Genomic DNA, 15,226 nt, shown 5'->3' with positions numbered 1-15,226 from the left:
TTACCCATTCTAATTCCATCCTGAATTGTACAATGTCATCAGTACAGTAGAAATGTAAACGTTTCTTGATCCTACATGCATTCACTGTAGGAAGGGGTCGGAGTACATTATCCTCCCAGGTCCCTCCACTCTATGCTGACAGAACACAGAGTTGATTCTGGCATTGCCCACGTTATGTAGGTCTCCAGGAAAATGACGAGTCAGCCATTTTCCTAGTGATTTTTATACTGTACATATCGCATGGAAAAAAAAAAATTGACGCCACACCAAGGCGGAGAGGTAAGTATTAAAGGAAACAAGGTGTGTGGTGTAGGCACTACACAGGGAAACAAAGAACTAGAATAAGTGTGTCCGGAATACATTACTATTTAGATGAATTACACAATCAGGAATGGTTCAAGAGGAACAGCAGAAATATGGGACTGTAACTACCAGGCTCTGTACTGCTCTTGGTCAGTCTATTCCAACTTCTTTTGTTCAGCCAATCAGTGAGGAAGGTTGTGCCTGATTGGCTGAACAAAACTTGTTGGAAGAGACTGCCCACCCACCACATGTGCAGCACTAGACCAGGAAGCTACAGTCTCCCCCGACAGAAGCTCAGCTGGTGAGACCCTAAAGCCCAGGACTGAACCAGAATATCAGCAGGAGGCTACTGACAGCTACATTTCACAATACAATCCCCATCTGGGCTTAGGACATCCAGGCTACAACTCTGGATAGGAGCCCTGCCTTCCTAGCATGACTACATCTCCAGAGCCAGGCAGTGCATGCACTGGCCACAACTCCTGTTTGCCACAAAACTAAGACTTTCGCCATCCAGAAGAGGACTATAGGTATGGACACAGGTATGGGTCATTGGGTCGACGGTCACTAGGTTGACACATGAAATAGGTTGACACAAGCATAAGGTGGACATAGACAGCATAAATTTGAAAAACATGCAGACTTATTCCATGTCGACCATATAAGTGTACCGCTTCGCTCACAATGCCTCGGGCACTATTATATTCTCACTATATGCCCACTTGGATAGTAAAGTATGAATAACCATGAAAAACGCAAGTCGACCTTATTCATGTTTACCTTTTCAATGTCGGCCTAATGACCGTGTCAACCTATTACGTGTCGTCCTATATTGGTCAACCTAATGCTTGTAGAAATGACCGAATCCACTATAGTACTGGGTTAAAATCCCTACTCCGGTGCTTTTCTGGCAGCATAGGGACATTTTTTATGTGGATAATATACAAATAATGTGCTATTTATACATTAACATGGATACAAACTACTTAACAGTTGTTTTTTTCACCACCGTATTAATCGGATAGTTTTTATCATGATTTTTGTATTTTTACAACGTGTCCCCTCGCGTGCTCACTGCTTGCCACACTTCGTGCAAGGTTCCTGTCCCACCCGTAGCCCACTGGGATAGTAAATGATAACTTTTTGAAGCGGTTGACCTTTTCATCCTGTTGACCATTTGCATAGACCAGTGGTTCTCAAACTGTGGGTCCTGACCCCAAAGTGGGTCCCGAACTTCTCAGCATGGGGTCACGACTCCATGTTGCTGACCATCAGGCTGATGACTTTTCTAATCTCAGACAGTGATTCAAGGAGTCTGGAAACTCTGTTGTATTGTCTGTTATGTCAGACTCCTCCCATCATTCTGTGCCTCCGCAATGCTGCCGTGTATGTGTTGTCTGCGGACTACACATGTGATGCGATGACCTCCTGCAGTAACTTTCTGGGGTCCCGTAATTATTTTTAATGTCTGATGGGGTCCCAGAGCAAAATAGTTTGAGGACCCCTGGCATAGACCAATTGGAGTTAACATACTGACGGCCTATCAACTGGATACCCAGCCCCAGGTTGAAGTCTCCACTGATAGTAATGGTGTCCTTCTTATGGCCATGAAGTGTGAATTATGGAACAAACCTGGAAGCAGCTGATATCTTCCCCACAGGATCCTTAGCTCGCGGTGCACAGTGAAAGCGTGATTTCTAAAGATGACTGGTCTTCTGTCACAAAGGCACACCAGACCTGGGAAAGGAGTAAGTATGAGCAGGGGTCAGCTAGAATGTATCCTCCTAGAATGTGAAGGCACAGACTATGTTGTCAAGACAAAAAGAATGTCAGCACTTGCTAGAGAGATAAAGTCCTAAGACATTATGTTGAATTATTTTAAGACACCAAAAATTTCCCATATACAGTACGACAGTAGGCTAAAAGTCGGGACGGGTTTACCTCACTACAGATGGTAAAACTGCAGCAGAAAGACTAATACTCCTGGGTAGTTAATGTGGTGAGAATTATACTCCTTTCACACCGCACCTTTTACCCGTTATTTTGCCGTCTTTTTTTTACCGTTTTAAAACGGTAATTTGTGCAGTCTGAAAGGTGCAGAGTGAATTTACCGGTTCTATTGAACTGGTATTTCTAAATGGTAATAAAGCAGGGTCCTACCCATTTTAGACACGTTTTTTTCATCCACTGTTTTCTATGAGTTAAAACAACCCGTTTTAACCCATAGAAAACAGTGTATGAAAAAAAAAACAGTGTTGTGAAGGAACAAAAATTGCATTGAAATACCGTTTTAAAGACATGCGGTGTGAAAGGGGTGTTAGCTGGCAGACATGTTTTTTGAAACGTTTTAAAATACCTGGTCAAAGTTTTGCGACTGACAGTGTCATAAGTGAACTAAGAAATAATGAGAACACCACTGCCACCTACTGGTTAGGGCAGAAGATGCCTTTGCTATATATATATATATATATATATATATATATATATATATATATATATATATATATATATATATATATATATATATATATCCCCCAAACAACCGGCACTCCCCGCTATGCAACAACTGTCCTGGTGCCTTTCCAAAATAAGTAATATACGTCCAATAAGAGGATGGCACTCAGTATAATAAACCAACAGGAGTCATGGATCTTGTCCCTTTTATCAAGACATGATAAAAGGGACAAGATCCCTGAAACGTTGACTATCATCTGACTCCTGTTGGTTTATTATTCTGAGTGCCATCCTCTTATTGGACATATATATAAGGAAGGCCGATAAAGGAGGGGCTGTGGTCCTTCAGGATTTGGCCAACTATGATCGAGAAATCAGGAGGCAGTTAAGTGACAGTGTCACGTATGAAAGGCTGTCCTACAACCCAATGATGAGAGTAAAAAAAGAGGTTGACAGTTTGATTGCTATGGCCTTGGGCAGTGGATGGATAGATTAAGTGCTGGCAGGTTTTTTATCTGTAGAGCACCCAGTCTGTCCAATTCTATATACACTGCCCAAGGTCCATAAATCTTGTATTGAACCACCGGGCAGGCCGATAATTTCGGCACGTGACTCGGTGTTACAACCGTTGGCACAGCTTGTGGATTTTTATCTGCAAGAATGTGTCAGCAGGATCGACAGCTACATACGTGACACAAGTCACTTTCTGGAGGGTTTGAAGGCCCTGGGTGAGATACCAGATGGTTGTTTCCTAGCGACCATGGATGTTAGCTCCCTCTACACCGTCATCCCACATGGTGACGGTGTGGAGGCGGTTAGAAAATGTCTCTGTAAAGGTCCATATTCAGGACCACCGATTGAATTTGTCCTGTCATTATTGAAGGTTGTACTGGAGAGAAATCATTTTATGTATAACAAAGAATTTTTCTTTCAGCGGTCTGGGACTGCTATGGGCTCGAACCTGGCTCCTGGGTACGCTAATATTTACATGGATGAATATGAGCGGAACCATATTATGCCAGTGTTCGGGTCCCATATACGTTATTATCGAAGATTTATCGATGATATTTTTATTATTTGGCAAAGCAGTGAGCAATCCTTTTTGGCAATGATAGAGAGCTTAAATTCTCTCAGTACTCCGGTGAAATTTACGGCTGAGATTAATCGTGAAAAGATGAGTTTTCTGGATGTGCTTATATTCAGAAAAGATGGAAGACTCGCCCATACCCTGTTCCGAAAATTGACTGACAGGAACACTCTGCTGTCAGCAACTAGTCACCACCCTGAGGCCCTCAAGAACAGCTTGCCAGTATCGCAATTTATGCGAGTTCTACGCAACAACTCGGAAGAAGAACTGGCAGCTGCTCAAATAGAGGAAACCAAACAGAGGTTTCATGAACGAGGCTATAAGATGACATCTGTTGAGAACTGCCTCACCAGGGCACAGTCTTTATTCCACAAGGACACTCTGAGAGAGAAGCGGCAGGATGCCGATAGGTTGCTCTTCAGTGTCAAATGTGATACTAAACTGCGTGCGGTACAGCGCTCCATTAAGAAAAAATGGGAGATAGTAAAAACTGACCCAGATCTCAGTAAGGCTAGAAATGGGCCGCCTTTGCTAGGCATAAGGAGAGGGTCAAATCTCAAAGATTTACTATACCGTACCAATGCCAATTCAGATGATGTCAAAAAAGATGACGGTAAGACCTGGCTGACACGGAAGAATGGATGCTATCGGTGCCTAGGTTGCACGACGTGTCGGTCCCTGATGGTCGGTAGCTCTTTCCCACATCCACAAACGGGAAGAAGGATTCATTTGCGACATAAAATGCATTGCCAGCTTGACTTTGTAGTTTATATCCTTCAGTGCCCCTGCAGCTTAATATATGTCGGCAAAACGAGGAGAACATTCCGAGAAAGAATGACACAGCATCGTTCCGACATACGCTTGGCCCTTGAAAGGGGCAATACGGATAAGCCAGTAGCTGCACATTTTGCCTTGAAAGGACATCAAATATCGATGTTGAAATGTATGATCATCGATTGGGTGCCTCCGCTACGTCGGGGTGGTGACAGGGACCTATTGTTATTGAAAAGAGAGTGCCGCTGGATACATGATCTGGACACTATTGCCCCAAAAGGGCTGAATGAATATAACCATTTAGGAATTTTTCTTCAGTAACTAATACTATGGATTTTCCTTATGATTTCTTTGTGGCTTCCTGTTTCGGAGTTTTTTCTGAGAATTTTTTTGAAAAATTTTTCTCTAAAAAAAAGTTTTTTCTGAATTTTTCTTGAATTATTTTTTCATACAGGGAGGGGTAATTGAGACTGGAGGCCCATTGTGTTAATGTAATTGTTTTACAATACTGAATAATGGTGTTGTCTCATGTGATGATTGTTATATGTGTGTTTGTGATAAGTTAGTGTTACATTTTCATGTTTTTTAATGATATGGTATGCGCCGGTATTAGAGAGTTCAAATTGCCCTAATGATGTGGTTAACATATGGACGTGGTAGTGTTGACCATCTCCGCTTCAGTTGTTTTACTCTGACAGAAGGCGCTGTAGGTTTAATAAACACAATGAGGATAGTAATGGCCGTGCGTTCCACCAGTGAGAGTGAGTGGAACGCACAGCGGCTGTTGTACAGAAACGGAAGATCCGGCTGCCTGCTGGACCGCAGGACAGGTGACTTCCGCCGCAGTGGAACGCACGCCAGGATGGCGATGCTGTATCCGCGAATGGAGCAATGGATGTTGTTTGCTCTTCAACTAAATGTAATGTATTTAATATTGTGCCAGTCGGCGATCTTTTGTTATGGGTGAGCAATGGAGCGGAGGTGGTGTTTAAGGGTGACTTTTGCGGATAGGTTGTTCCCTGGTGGGAGGGATTACTGGGCTCATAAATGCCGGCACATGCCATCAGGGATTTGTCTGTGTGTCTTGTAAGAGGAGGTCATGATTAAGGCCACGCTCCGTGGCCGAAACGTCGACCTGACTGTCTACATGTGATTCCTTTTTGTGATATGGAATAAAACTCCTGCTGAAAGTTTATAACTCAAGCCCTGGTGAGTGCCATTATTCTTTGGATTGGACTGTATTTGTGGCCTGCATAAGGACCCACTGATGTGCGACCCCAGGCGGATGCTGGATTGTGAAAGTGAGTGCCGACCTAAACCAGGATTTGTATAAAGAGCAAGTTGGACTTTCTCTTTTGGCTGTGCACCCTGCTAACCCTGGACTGCTTATTTCGTTTGAAGAGGCGTGTCTATGGAAGTAAAGATATGTATACAAGCATTTTTTTCTAAAGATTGCATTTTTCACTGCTTTGTTATTTTTTCCTCAAAGACCAATGATATATCCCGAAGAATTTTTGGGTTGCTATTAGAGCGGTTTTAGACTGAGTTTGTTTATTGGGCCTCCAGTGCTATAATACGTAGTACCTTGTATGTTTTGTGGTGTTTGTTATGTTTTGTGATTTTTAGGGCTCCACCAAGCTCTTTGTAAATTTTTTCAGTGGCTAAATTATGTCAACTAGTCAAGGTTTCCTCAGTGATACGTTGTTAAGCGATGCCGAAAATGTACAGCTATCACTGAGGCATGATGAAGCTGATAAGATATTATTTGATCAGTTGGAATTCAACTTGTTGCCCCAACTAACCCCAAGTGAAGTCTATAACAAATTGAATAGATTAAAAAGGAAAGAGGTTGAATTAATGCTCCATGGGCAATTTTTGTCTGAGTATTTTAGGTCAAAGCGTATCCCTAGAGGGTTTAGAATTTCTAATATTCCCACCATTGGCCGCAGAAACCCCAGTTTTTGCAGTAGGTGGTGTAGTATTTTGAATAAATGTTCCTTAGACCTACTACTCCTCGTGGTTGAGGAAGTAGGAGTTGAGCTTGTTAAGGTCAGGGAAGAGATTTCCAAGTTCGATGCAGAACACACACCTACGTTAGTCTCTGATAAAACTGAACCCTGGCTGATAAAACTGGGCGCACAGATTGAGAAATATCAATCAGAACTGGTCCTCTTTAAGAGGAAGAAACTCGACATAGTCGAACAAGATTATAAAAATCATACAGTTTATAAATGGTTATCCGGTGACGGTGACCAAAGGAGGGGCCCAGTTAGATTTCGCCAGAGGAGACCCCAGAGGGAGTACAATTTTGACACAACCACCTCTAATTCAGCATCTGATTCAGAAGCAGCCGGATCTAGACCGCCGACAGGTGCTTTTTTAGGGGTGGAGACCAGAGCTCAGAAATTAGACCCAGAAAAAGCAGACCGCATCCGCGGAGGGGCCGCAAAAAAAGCTGCCCAAAAGGGGCGGAGAAGGGGCAACAGGAATTGATATTTAACTTGTCAAAACATCACTTGACCAGTGCAGAAACATCATTGCTCTCAAAGGGCCTCAGCTTCGTACCCACGTGTAAATTTGACAGCTTTAATTGGTCTGTAGACCATTACAAAATGGGTAGGAAGCTGAGACTCAATGAGTTTTTTACAAAGGATAAAGACAGGGACAAAGGCAATAGAGTACCAACTGAGGTTGAGAATGTGAGATTTAAATCCCCAAGTACCTTTGACCCTATGTCGAATAATCCTAATATTAAGACCTTTCTTAGATTGGTTAACGAAGATGTGACATTAGGATGTGTTGACAAAGTGCCATTTGATAATTTGACGGGAGCTGAGAGGGAGGCCTTGAAGACTTTGAGATCGGACTTCAATATAGTCATAAGGAAGGCCGATAAAGGAGGGGCTGTGGTCCTTCAGGATTTGGCCAACTATGATCGAGAAATCAGGAGGCAGTTAAGTGACAGTGTCACGTATGAAAGGCTGTCCTACAACCCAATGATGAGAGTAAAAAAAGAGGTTGACAGTTTGATTGCTATGGCCTTGGGCAGTGGATGGATAGATGAAGTGCTGGCAGGTTTTTTATCTGTAGAGCACCCAGTCTGTCCAATTCTATATACACTGCCCAAGGTCCATAAATCTTGTATTGAACCACCGGGCAGGCCGATAATTTCGGCACGTGACTCGGTGTTACAACCGTTGGCACAGCTTGTGGATTTTTATCTGCAAGAATGTGTCAGCAGGATCGACAGCTACATACGTGACACAAGTCACTTTCTGGAGGGTTTGAAGGCCCTGGGTGAGATACCAGATGGTTGTTTCCTAGCGACCATGGATGTTAGCTCCCTCTACACCGTCATCCCACATGGTGACGGTGTGGAGGCGGTTAGAAAATGTCTCTGTAAAGGTCCATATTCAGGACCACCGATTGAATTTGTCCTGTCATTATTGAAGGTTGTACTGGAGAGAAATCATTTTATGTATAACAAAGAATTTTTCTTTCAGCGGTCTGGGACTGCTATGGGCTCGAACCTGGCTCCTGGGTACGCTAATATTTACATGGATGAATATGAGCGGAACCATATTATGCCAGTGTTCGGGTCCCATATACGTTATTATCGAAGATTTATCGTTGATATTTTTATTATTTGGCAAAGCAGTGAGCAATCCTTTTTGGCAATGATAGAGAGCTTAAATTCTCTCAGTACTCCGGTGAAATTTACGGCTGAGATTAATCGTGAAAAGATGAGTTTTCTGGATGTGCTTATATTCAGAAAAGATGGAAGACTCGCCCATACCCTGTTCCGAAAATTGACTGACAGGAACACTCTGCTGTCAGCAACTAGTCACCACCCTGAGGCCCTCAAGAACAGCTTGCCAGTATCGCAATTTATGCGAGTTCTACGCAACAACTCGGAAGAAGAACTGGCAGCTGCTCAAATAGAGGAAACCAAACAGAGGTTTCATGAACGAGGCTATAAGATGACATCTGTTGAGAACTGCCTCACCAGGGCACAGTCTTTATTCCACAAGGACACTCTGAGAGAGAAGCGGCAGGATGCCGATAGGTTGCTCTTCAGTGTCAAATGTGATACTAAACTGCGTGCGGTACAGCGCTCCATTAAGAAAAAATGGGAGATAGTAAAAACTGACCCAGATCTCAGTAAGGCTAGAAATGGGCCGCCTTTGCTAGGCATAAGGAGAGGGTCAAATCTCAAAGATTTACTATACCGTACCAATGCCAATTCAGATGATGTCAAAAAAGATGACGGTAAGACCTGGCTGACACGGAAAAATGGATGCTATCGGTGCCTAGGTTGCACGACGTGTCGGTCCCTGATGGTCGGTAGCTCTTTCCCACATCCACAAACGGGAAGAAGGATTCATTTGCGACATAAAATGCATTGCCAGCTTGACTTTGTAGTTTATATCCTTCAGTGCCCCTGCAGCTTAATATATGTCGGCAAAACGAGGAGAACATTCCGAGAAAGAATGACACAGCATCGTTCCGACATACGCTTGGCCCTTGAAAGGGGCAATACGGATAAGCCAGTAGCTGCACATTTTGCCTTGAAAGGACATCAAATATCGATGTTGAAATGTATGATCATCGATTGGGTGCCTCCGCTACGTCGGGGTGGTGACAGGGACCTATTGTTATTGAAAAGAGAGTGCCGCTGGATACATGATCTGGACACTATTGCCCCAAAAGGGCTGAATGAATATAACCATTTAGGAATTTTTCTTCAGTAACTAATACTATGGATTTTCCTTATGATTTCTTTGTGGCTTCCTGTTTCGGAGTTTTTTCTGAGAATTTTTTTGAAAAATTTTTCTCTAAAAAAAATTTTTTTCTGAATTTTTCTTGAATTATTTTTTCATACAGGGAGGGGTAATTGAGACTGGAGGCCCATTGTGTTAATGTAATTGTTTTACAATACTGAATAATGGTGTTGTCTCATGTGATGATTGTTATATGTGTGTTTGTGATAAGTTAGTGTTACATTTTCATGTTTTTTAATGATATGGTATGCGCCGGTATTAGAGAGTTCAAATTGCCCTAATGATGTGGTTAACATATGGACGTGGTAGTGTTGACCATCTCCGCTTCAGTTGTTTTACTCTGACAGAAGGCGCTGTAGGTTTAATAAACACAATGAGGATAGTAATGGCCGTGCGTTCCACCAGTGAGAGTGAGTGGAACGCACAGCGGCTGTTGTACAGAAACGGAAGATCCGGCTGCCTGCTGGACCGCAGGACAGGTGACTTCCGCCGCAGTGGAACGCACGCCAGGATGGCGATGCTGTATCCGCGAATGGAGCAATGGATGTTGTTTGCTCTTCAACTAAATGTAATGTATTTAATATTGTGCCAGTCGGCGATCTTTTGTTATGGGTGAGCAATGGAGCGGAGGTGGTGTTTAAGGGTGACTTTTGCGGATAGGTTGTTCCCTGGTGGGAGGGATTACTGGGCTCATAAATGCCGGCACATGCCATCAGGGATTTGTCTGTGTGTCTTGTAAGAGGAGGTCATGATTAAGGCCACGCTCCGTGGCCGAAACGTCGACCTGACTGTCTACATGTGATTCCTTTTTGTGATATGGAATAAAACTCCTGCTGAAAGTTTATAACTCAAGCCCTGGTGAGTGCCATTATTCTTTGGATTGGACTATATATATATATATATATACACATACATATACACACACACACACATACATACGTGTGGTGTCAGCGGCACTCAGGGTAAATGAAGAGACAGAAGACCTGATATCTTCCTACGTTTCGAGACCTTACGGTGGCGGCACTCAGGGTAAATGAAGAGACAGGAGACCTGATATCTTCCTACGTTTCGAGACCTTACGGTCCCTTTAAAGGGACCGTAAGGTCTCGAAACATAGGAAGATATCAGGTCTCCTGTCTCTTCATTTACCCTGAGTGCCGCCGACACCACACGGATATACAGCCGGTCTCCCACGGGCTATTCTCCGGCGCGCACCAGCTTATTACCCCCTACTTGGGACACAACTAGGAGTGCCGCTCTGCCAAACACATTGTATATATATTTTTTTTTGCAATAACATATTGGCCCAAACATGCGACTTTTCCAAAATGCAGAGGCCACATACCCTATTAGAGTGTGACATGGGTTCCAGGTGCCATGGTGTGGCTCCTAGCACATTGACATTACTGCAGAGCAGAACACAACAGTGCAGACATTCCACAGTTCAGGTTTAGGTATTTACATGCTTGGCCACAGGTGACTTAGTCATCTTGATTTAACGATCTGTTCTAAGCATGGATGAGGGCCCTTATTCTGGTTCACTCGCAAAGGCAAATTCCTTCTCAAATGGACAAAACCATGTGCACTGCAGGTGGGGCAGATGTAACAAGTGCAGAGAGAATTAGATTTGGGTGGGGTTTTACTTCAAAGTGAGATCTATATTGCAGTGTAAGAATAAAGCAGTCTGTATTTTCCATGCACAGACGTCAACATAGACACCCTAAAATCATTTAAAACTCATGTCGACCCTGTCGCCCTTGTGACTGTCTACCATTAGTGGTCGACCATATGACTGTCTATGATGAGACCCCATCACTTTTTCTCCTGGAATTTGGGAAACAGGGACCGGCTCAATGATCTCGGGGCTGGTTAGGCTCGGGAGGGGAGAGGGGGGGGGGGGGGGGGGGGGGCACGCCCATTTTTATTTTTACATAAAAATGGTCTATTTTTTATATGCACCGCTGCAATTGGGCATCTAACTAGAAGCAAAATCATCAGCGGCATTAGCTTAAAGGTGCAGAAGCAGCTGTGGTAAAAGATCACCAAATCAATATAGAAATACAGAATCATAGAATTTGACGGCAGATAAGAAACAGTTGGCCCATCTAGTCCGCCCTAAACACACATACATGCGCACTTACACTATAGGGTTAATCTTTGTCAGAAGTCAATTAGCCTAGCAGTATATTTTTGGATTGTAGGAGAAAACTGGAGTACCTGGGTGAAACCTATGCAAGTACAGGGATAATATACAAACTCCACACAGTTAGAGATGTGGTGGGAGCCATATAACAAAGGAACGGTTATCATTACCTTTGGAAAGCTACAGTGACTGAGGCATTGTTAATTCTATACCGGTAGATTGTTTGCTGAATCTGTCTCTTGCTTCTCATTTGGTGTTAGGGAGCAGCTTCCTGCAAAACAAAAGAAGGCATCAGATAAATGGCGAATGTCTGAAAGAGTTAGTACTGCTAACATAATACACCAAAAATAGGGCAGGACAGAGCAGTACGACTGCCAGATGATACAGTATACGCTTATCACATTTCATCGGATGTCACAAGACTGTGCTTACATAACCAAAGCTTCTTTACAAACTTGGGAGAGTTCACAATATTGGCTTCCAGTCACACAGATGCAGGTGAGCACAGTGGCCAAGTACTATTTCACATTAGATTAACTGGAAAACACAAAAGTACAGCAAGATTGATAGAGGGGGGCTATTCAAATCAGCTTGCTGTTATGCCGGTACTCGCAGGTGTTATCAACTTAACCACCCCGCGGCAATGCGGTTTGCGCCGCACTAGGGCACAAAACAGCATCACTGAAATAGTTTTTTCTTACTATTTCTCGCACCCCAGGAGGGGCACAAGCAGGGATCTCCTTTTTGGCCGTAGCAGCTCACTCATTAAAATATCTAATGACGATTGCTTTTGGTACTAGAGGAAGAAGAGGAGAAGCACATTGACAGCAGGTAGGGTGTAACCTGGATGTTACTCTGGGGAAGATGTATGAAGCAGTGATAAGGGAGGAGAAGTGATAAAGTGCCTGGTACTTTATCACAAGCCAATCAACTCCCGACTGTTAAGTTACAGGCTGGGTTTAAAAAAGGGACAGTTATCCTATCGTTCCTGCATCTCCACGATCAGGAGGTCCCTACACACGTAAAAGAAAATCCATTATTATGGAACACTAAGAAAACGTGGCATTGGGTGAGACACCAAAAGGGCCTCAACTCACATAAGTCATTGCACCTTCCACTCTTGAATAATCCAGACTTTCAAGATGGCAAGGCTGCATATCCCTTCAATATCTGGAGGGCGGGTGGGATGCCCACACTTAATGCCTTGGTAGATAGACCAACGCATAAAATATTGACATACACGGAGGCGGTGGAAAAATATCCCTGTCTGGTGGGATATCCCTTGGCCTTCCTACAGGTTAAACACTACCTTAGCTCGGTTGTCCGTCAGTTCTCCAATGGAGATTGGAGTAATCCAATAGATACTATGTTGCTCCAAGAACCTTTGGAAAAAAAGGCCATAACTTGTTATTACCAGCACTTCAGGACTATATACGATTACTCCAAGTCAGGGACGGGAATGATGCAGTGGACCTCGAAATTTCCAGAGTATGAAGCAGAGGATCTTGTTAAGGCGTTAATCAAATTCTGTACAACAATATCCTCAACTATGTATGTTGAAATGTTTCTCAATATCTACCACAGGGCGTATATATCTCCCCATAGAAGCTATTTTATGGGTAACAAGGAAACCAGTGAAAGTTACATCAACACACTTTCTATAGATATCAGAAAGCAGATTCAGGAAAGCATGAAACATACATCCTGGTTTCTACTGCGGTCCTTGGCAGATGATCCGCCAATAGATCTTGGGCAATAGTGCCGACCTAGCTGCGGGGATGTGGGAGTGGTGGGGGAGAGAGAGCATTATTGTTTTGTCATTATTCGTTATGTTTTATTTGTTTGGATGTTTGCAAGATATACATGTACAATTGAATATTTGATATGTCATATGTACGAGATATACAAAAAACAGACATAAGACGATTTGCATCAAGAAGTTAAAAAATAAGAAATTTCTATTTTTGTAAATCCAAAAATGCTACTGATGTATCACAAACTGTATGGAAATCCTGTATTCTCTAATGTACAGATTACATGTATGTTCAAATTTGTATTATATATTGACTGTGCTGAATAAAAAGTAAAAAAAAAAAAAAAAAAGGGACAGTTAGTAGCTGATTGGCCGGTGATAAAGTACCAGGTAATTAATCACTTCTACAACTCATCACTGCTTCATACATCTACCCCTCTATGGAGGGTTCTGTGCCCAGGGGGTCTATAATAAGAAGATAATTTAGAGATGGAACTGATGGCAACATGAAGGCTGGATTTCAGCCCTCATACACCACATTTCTGTCCTCACTGAAAATGGCTGAGAATTATACAGCCAGATCTCAACAGAGGAACAAGTCAAATGCAAAGCTCATTGCTGTACCCTATCTGCTACTGTATCCGTTCGACAGAACTACGATGTCTAGATGTTGTGGTCAACCATGCTGAGGTCGAACCCATCTAGTTATACACCTAAAGATAAGCCCCGTACACACGTCAGAGGACAGTGAGGATTCCCCCAAACGGCATGGTCGCAGCTAATACAGGGAGCCCGCTGCATTTAGCCGTGAGCCCCACTGTTTTAGCGGCTGCACACGACATTTCCACGCCACTGTAAAAACCCAGCGACGTGGGAACAGCGTGTGCAGGGGGTGAGTTAAATACTGTCTGTGCGAGCTGTGACGCCCGGAAAAAAAAAAAGTATATCTCTATCTGTTCCTACCTCCAATCTCCTCCACTGCTCCCTCTCTCGCCATATGCAGCAAGTTTGAAACAGATTATGTTGTTTTCACTTTCTGTTAAGGAGTAATTTTGTGCATCAAGTGGTCACTAGCGGTACTTCACATCAAAATGGTGATAAGATTTAGTATATATATATATATATATATATATATATATATATATATATATATACATACATACGTGAACTAAAAAGTGACAAGTATCAAAATATTCCAACAGCAATGTATTTATTACTTAAGGTGTAGTTTCACGGCGCCTTGCTACTTCCGGGTTCTACGCTCGGCACAAACTATCTAAAATAAAGTAACTTTACTCCATGCCAACATGGATAGTTCATACCCCCACTATCCATGTAGGCATGGAGATGATTTTAGATAGCTTGGCGAGCGTAGCGAGCCCGCAGCGTGGGCGATCGAAGCGAGCCCCGCAAGGGGAATCAGACGCACGGCGCCATGCTGGCACCGTGGAACTACACAAGTACCTTACTTAATACTAACGGGCATATTTACCAATGTTATTTTTACTGAAATAATGTGAAAATGGAAGTACATTATTTTAGGATCACATAAATGCATGAAGGGGCAATTGGTGAATCCACAAAAGGCAATTTATTGTAATCAGATCGTCAGGCTGGCGAAAAAAAAAGGGGGGGGGGGTCAAAGGGGACACCCACATTTAGCCCTGACCTTGTAAGGGGCCAAAAAGTTTCTGAGGTGCTTTGGCTTATAAAGGCCACCCACCCACCTGCCTACATTCCTGGAAGGGAACTTACTAGGATTTACCCTCCATTAACGCCACTTGGCCTGGTCATCAGGCTACCCCTCCCATCTGTCCTTTTTTGTCCTGTCCCTGCAATGGTGACGGTCTATCCATCTAGGTAGAGCAGGCCTGCAGGAGCCTGTATTGCGGTGCCGACAGTACCACGGAGGTGTGTTTCTAAAAGTGACA

At 43.2% G+C, this 15,226-nt stretch overlaps 1 protein-coding gene across 2 annotated transcripts in view; it reads right to left on the bottom strand.

Annotated features, from left to right (window-relative positions):
* Nucleotides 1-15,226, bottom strand: part of KCTD6 (potassium channel tetramerization domain containing 6) — a 32,703-nt gene that overhangs the window by 15,584 nt on the left and 1,893 nt on the right. Inside the window, exons 2-3 of one of the 2 annotated variants that reach the window (XM_083156269.1) lie at nucleotides 11,713-11,813; nucleotides 1,936-2,087 (exon numbers count right to left, since the gene is read on the bottom strand). The gene's annotated coding sequence lies outside the window, so the exon portion shown is untranslated. The remainder of the gene's footprint in view (nucleotides 1-1,935; nucleotides 2,088-11,712; nucleotides 11,814-15,226) is intronic. The other variant, XM_083156268.1, reaches the window with a different exon arrangement.

Source organism: Crinia signifera, chromosome 8 (genome assembly GCF_055691185.1).
Source record: "Crinia signifera chromosome 8, ASM5569118v1, whole genome shotgun sequence".
NCBI lineage: Eukaryota > Metazoa > Chordata > Amphibia > Anura > Myobatrachidae > Crinia > Crinia signifera.
Note: the sequence above shows the minus strand (reverse complement) of the source record. Positions and strands in the feature narration are given on the sequence as shown.